This window comes from Gymnogyps californianus, unplaced genomic scaffold (genome assembly GCF_018139145.2).
Source record: "Gymnogyps californianus isolate 813 unplaced genomic scaffold, ASM1813914v2 HiC_scaffold_129, whole genome shotgun sequence".
Classification (NCBI taxonomy): Eukaryota; Metazoa; Chordata; class Aves; order Accipitriformes; family Cathartidae; genus Gymnogyps; species Gymnogyps californianus.
This window is the reverse complement of record NW_026114010.1, coordinates 139,910-145,909: the sequence shown is the minus strand read 5'-3', so window position 1 is coordinate 145,909 and position 6,000 is coordinate 139,910. Positions and strand designations below refer to the sequence as shown.

At 39.8% G+C, this 6,000-nt stretch overlaps 1 protein-coding gene across 1 annotated transcript in view; it reads left to right on the top strand.

Annotated features, from left to right (window-relative positions):
- The first annotated feature begins 5,303 nt into the window (after nt 1–5,303).
- Nucleotides 5,304–6,000, top strand: part of LOC127028003 (secretory carrier-associated membrane protein 1-like) — a 39,206-nt gene continuing 38,509 nt past the window's right edge. Inside the window, exon 1 of the mRNA XM_050913835.1 lies at nt 5,304–5,363. The gene's annotated coding sequence lies outside the window, so the exon portion shown is untranslated. The remainder of the gene's footprint in view (nt 5,364–6,000) is intronic.

The following is a 6,000-nucleotide window of genomic DNA, read 5'->3' as shown; positions in this document are numbered from 1 at the left end:
GGTCAGTTCTTCATGAGCTTCTCCAACATGAGTCCTTTCCATGGGCTGCAGTCCTCCACGAACTGCTCTAGCATGGGCTTTCCCACGGAGTCACGGCCTTCTCCAGGCCTAGCCACCTGTTCCACTGTGGGGTCCTCCATAGCCTGCAGGGGAATCTCTGCTCCACCAGGAAACCTCCATGGGGTGCAGGGGAACCTCTGCTCTAGCACACCTCATCCCTCTCCTTCTTCACTGACCTTGGTGTCTGCATGGTTGTTTCTTTTGCATCCCTCTCCTCTGTCCACTGCACATCTTTCAGTAGTCTTTTTTCCCTTCTTAAATATGCTATCCCAGAGGCGCTACCACTGTCACTTATTGGCTCGGCGTTGGCCAGAGGCGGGTCCGAGTTGGAGCCGGGGGAAGCTTCTAGCAGCTTCTCACAGGAGTCACCCCTATAGCCCCTCCCCTGTTACCAAACCCTCACCACACAAACCCAACACAGGATGTCAGGTCTAATCTTTTCAGAAATATTATAAGTACCATTTTGAAATATGAAGTGCAGCTCCTGTTGGCATCAGTTGTTCACTGCACTGTATGTGTTCAAAACAATTCCAAGTCCAGCAGCCTACATCTGGACATCCAGACTATGAAGATCTTGTTTCTTTCCATGCTGAGGCTAGTTCTAGCATTACAGAAGATCTCAGTGAATGAGTATAGGAGAGATGTGGATATCCAGGCTAGTATTTGCCGCCTTAAACTGTGAAGTTACTCTTCTTTTCCTGTGATCTCTGGTTTACTTCTCCTTGAGTCTTCCAGCTTGTGGAAGAGATCAGGCCATGAACTTCTGTTGAAGTCCAGACTGTATAATTGAGGTTTCTTGAGAGCAGAATTTGAATGCTGCTTGGCATGGTGGGGTTCAATTTGTGTATTTCAATACAATTATAATATTTTTTTTACTAGGTAATGAAACTTTTCTTATATAGAGCTGATGTTGAATGTTCTCAGAGTCATTCAGTTTGGTTTTTTTGTTGGTGGGTTTTTTTGGTTTTTTTTTCTTGTTTTGGTTTGGTTTGTGTTTTTTTGTTTGTTTTTTTTTTTGTTTAGAACTGCTGCTACTTTTGCAAACAATAGCAATGTTTGGTAGAAGTATCGCAATTGTTAATTCAAAAGGAGAATAGACTTCTGATGGTGGGCTTCTTGCTGTACTCACTGTGTGTATTTAAGCATATAACTTATTTCTAGAAGTAAGACTTTTGATGTAGTAAGCTTGTTTGGCTCAGCATATGTTTCCTGTCAGTCTTATTAGTCAGTGTTAGAATGTCACAATAGCTGTCTGAAGAGATCTAAGAAACTTTTTCCCCGGTCTTCTCTAAAACACTCAGAAAAAAGGCTTTCTTTCATTAGATATTTATCATTGTTTGTATATCTTATTTCTAAATATAGACTGATCTTCTGAATTTGACCACTCTTTCCTGCTTTTTGGAAATCTGCTGCTGTTCAGTGGCTGCCTCATGAGTCTGATATGCAATTATTTGAATAACTAGAATTTGTTGTCCTTCACTGGCACAGTCGGGCTGAGTTATTTGGTTAGTAGTGCACTCTTCAAACACAGAAGTTTAGTGTTGAAATGTGCTTTTTAAGTAAGTAACTTAAAGTACTAAGTGCTATTCAAGTTTTAATAACGTAGGCATACTGTTTCACTGTACAGCTTATGGTTAGCTATCACTAGTTTCATATGTGTGTACACTTGAACATTTTTATGTGTGGAAGAGGCAATGATATGAGAGCATTTGTGGAAGGGGTACCATACTGAAAGCATGAGCAAAGAACAGAGTATTTTATGCTCTGCTAATTTACACTAATGTGTAAAGGCTAGAATAAGTGTACTGGGTCTGGTTAGGATGGAGTTAATCTTTTTCATAGCAGCCCTTATCGTGCTATGTTTTAGATTTGTGACCAAAACAGTGCTGGTAAGGCACACACACACCCCCCACACACACACCCCCCCCGGAGTAGGCTGGGGGTGGGCAAGAGGTTGGGAGGGGACACAGCCAGGACAGCTTACCACAACTGACCAAAGGGATATTCCATGCCATATAGTGTCATGTTCAGCAATAACATTGGTGGTGGTGTTCCAAAGTAATCATTGCTCAGAGGCTGGCTGGGCATCTGTCTGCTGGTGGGAGGTGGTGAGTGATTGCCTTTGTATCACTTGTGGGGTTTTTTTTGGTTTTGTTTGTTTGTTTGTTTGTTTGTTTTTTGTTTAATTTTTTTTCTGCCCCCCCCAACTGTCTTTTTCTCAAAACCCACAAGTTTTACTTGCTTTTGCCCTTCCAATTCTCTCCCTCATCCCACTGGGGAAGGGAGTGAGTGAGCAACTGGGTGGGGGCTTAGCTGCTGGCTGGGGTGGACCCACCACAGTAAGTTAAAAGTTTCCAGCTGTATACAACTTTCTACCATCATGTATATTGAATTATGAAATTTTCTTGTTTGTATTAACTTTTGTTTTAAGAAGTTCATCTTTTTTGATCTTGTACTAACAAGTGTAGTAAACTAATGCCTAATTCAGATATCAGATTTCATTCTTCCCTTAGTTTTATGATCTTTTTATTCAGTGTTTCAAATGATTTGTAGCTGAATTTTACAACAAATATTCTCTCCCCATACACACTTTTTCCCTTATTTTTGTTGTTCATCTGCACAATATTTTGTGCCAGTCATTTAATGAAAGGACATTCATTCATAAACAAGAAGTTAGTCCATCAGTTTATGCAAGACCTGATGAGATTTTAGTTGGAACAGTGCATTCAAGTCTAGGATGATAACTAAAAATATGGCATACTTGTAGGGGAGACTGTCACCAGGGTGGCTTTATTGAAATCACTAATTATGGTATAAGTCAAATGCAGGAAAGCTGATTTTTAAATTGCATGTAACGTTTTGCATTCATTTAGAGAAAGGTTGTTTCTTGTTCAATCACCATTAAAATACTGCTTTGTGTCGTGGATGGAGTGATGTACTTCACTTGCAAGAGAGAAGCAACAATATATTTTATTGATATAAGACAGTGAGTTAACAAAGTTCAGTGGTAAATGCGACAGTGGTTTAACAAGATTCGATGGCAAGGTACACTTTATTTACTGCATAGAGGACAAGGTCAGACAAAACTGTCAGGGATACCCTCCCGTTGAGTCATGAGGTTCAGAAAGGACCCCCTTGTGTTCTAAACTCCTTCTCAGAGAGGAGTTTAGGTGCGGCTGGATCTAGACTTAGTCCCAGGCTTGGTCAACAGTTTATGTCTAAAGGATTATATGTGCACACTCAATCCTTTATATCACTTAGCTAAGTTTTCAAAGTTTCAGCGTCCTTATTCCCAATTCACTTACCAAGTATCTGACACGATAAGGATTCTGTCAACCTCGAGCAGTAACTTTGAGAGGCAACCCTACTCAAGGGGATATCCTGGTGTGCAGCCCGCTGCCGTGCAGGAGAGCTCAACGGTCCCTGGGCTGTCTGCTATTTATGGAGTAAGATGATTGACTCATAGTCATATTTGCATACCAGCCATATTTTGGTTGACACATGCTCAACTAGCCCTTGGCTGTTGTGTTGTTATCTGTCTCCCCCGAATCCACTTTGAGCCTGATGCAGCCATCATGACCAGACGTATCCATTATGACCGCCACTGGTGGTTATCACTTGAGCAGGGTTATGGGGAATAAAGGTCGGGGGGGAGCACACTGTCACACTTTGCAGCTAAATGTATGCTTTAGCCAAAAGTGATAGCATTTTATGTGAACAGAAGGGTAGTTTTTATGTACATGTATGCACATGAATTTGATTAAAATATGCAACATATAATTTTTGAAGCAATGCTTTTCTTGTCTTAAACATTTTTATAGTCAAAGTTTTTTTTTAATTGCCTCATTTTAATACATTTGTGACTATAGCTAGTGAAAGAACACTTGTTCTCGTTTGCTGTATCCTTCAGGATTTTAGAGTTGATAGACATTCTTCCCTATTTTTTTCTCTAGCTATAAACAAGTTGACTGCAGCCATTAAGAAAATATTATTCCTGCACCTGTAGATTAAGCTACTGCTGTCAAGACTAAGATAATGCTGTAATAGATGCTGATTCTAAGAATCTAGATTTTATTTTTCAGTAGCTTAATACTTTTTGTATTTATTTAAGTGTAGATTAAGTCACTGTATTTTTTTTTAAATTAGACAAATATTTCATATTGAGGTTTTAAATTTAGTGGTCTTAAGAGGAAATGTAAATGTATATAAATGTAAATACTTATCTTCATCCCAGTCTTTATCAACTCTAGTTTGTTTTCTAATGTTGAAATAGACTGTTGAAATTAAGAAAATATGTGTGTGTGTATACATAACAGTTATAAATAAGTAAATAGTATATTTATAGCTATTTTGTATGTTTGATATACATATGAAATATTGTGCACTTGTTTTGTGTATTTATGTAAATATAAATGTAACTAACCATATCAAATAAGTGGATTTCTTAATTTTCAAGAAAACCCTCCTTTCATCCATTCTTATGTTCTGAAGATGCAAAAACCTTAAATTAAGCCACAGAAACAACGTAGTGGAACCAGGCATCACATGAAATATGTACAATTTTTCTTCATGTGAAGTTAGTGTGGTCTATGATAGTGGGCACTTGTGTTCTGCAGAATCAAGCCTGCCTGTCTCTAGCACAGAGAAATGTTTCATTCCTGAAGTTGCTTTCTCAAGCTAAACCTTAAGCAGTCTTTTTTACTGTAGAGTTCATTGGAGGAAAAAATTACACCTTTTTTTTAATTTTACCAGTTCAGGTAGAAACTGAACCAGAAGTGCTTTTGGCATTATGGGACATTGTTTCCTCAGCTTCATTTTTCTGAAATGCTTTTCCTATTCCTGAAGGTGGTGAAGGTACTTCTGGGTAGGGAAAACTAAGAGTTTACAGAAAACTCTTTTCTTCTGTCATGCTCTTTGGGTGTATAGTTGTGGAGACCAGTGGTCAACATAGCAGGATACAGTTTTCTTCCCTTCTCTACTGAGAGCTTTTTTCCCTTATAAATCACATGTATGACAGATGGAATTTCTTTTAGACTGTGTTAATCTAGTTTTGTAATAAGCTCAGGATGGAATGATGTCATTTCAGGGACAGAGAAAGAGGTGGATATTTACAGGCTTTTTTAGTGAAAACAAACTTTTTTAGAGTTTTATATGATATAATGATATGTGTTGACTTGTTGCTTGTATACATATGCATACATTTACAGAACTGTTTTCTCTTCTAGGATCCTTCTGTTACACAAGTGACAAGAAATGTTCCTCCAGGGCTAGATGAGTACAATCCTTTCTCTGATTCAAGAACAGTAAGCATGTTTATTTATTAATAATGCTGTTAATCTTTTTAGGTAAGATTTTTGGGGTATTGTTTTCAGAGTTTGGGACTGATGTAAAACATACAAATTGGGGGACGAGAGGCTGGAGGGCAGCCCCACGGAAAGAGATCTGGGGGTTTGGGTTGATGGCAAGTTGAATATGAGTCAACAGTGTGCCCTGGCAGCCAAAAGGGCCAACCGGGTCCTGGGGTGCATCAAGCACAGCATAGCTAGCTGGTCGAGGGAGGTGATTGTCCCCCTCTACACTGCACTGGTGCGGCCCCACCTCGAGTACTGTGTGCAGTTTTGGGTGCCTCAATATAAGAAGGACATCAAACTATTAGAGTGTGTCCAGAGGAGGGCGACCAAGATGGTGAAAGGTCTCGAGGGCAAGGCTTATGAGGAGTGGCTGAGGTCACTTGGTTTGTTCAGCTTGGAGAAGAGAAGGCTGAGGGGTGACCTCATCGCAGTCTACAACTTCCTCAAGAGGGGCAGCAGAGGGGGAGGTGCTGATCTCCTCCCTCTGGTGACCAGGGATAGGACACGAGGAAATGGAATGAAGCTGTGTCAGGGGAAGTTCAGATTGGACATTAGGAAAAGGTTCTTCACTGAGAGCATGGTCGGTCAC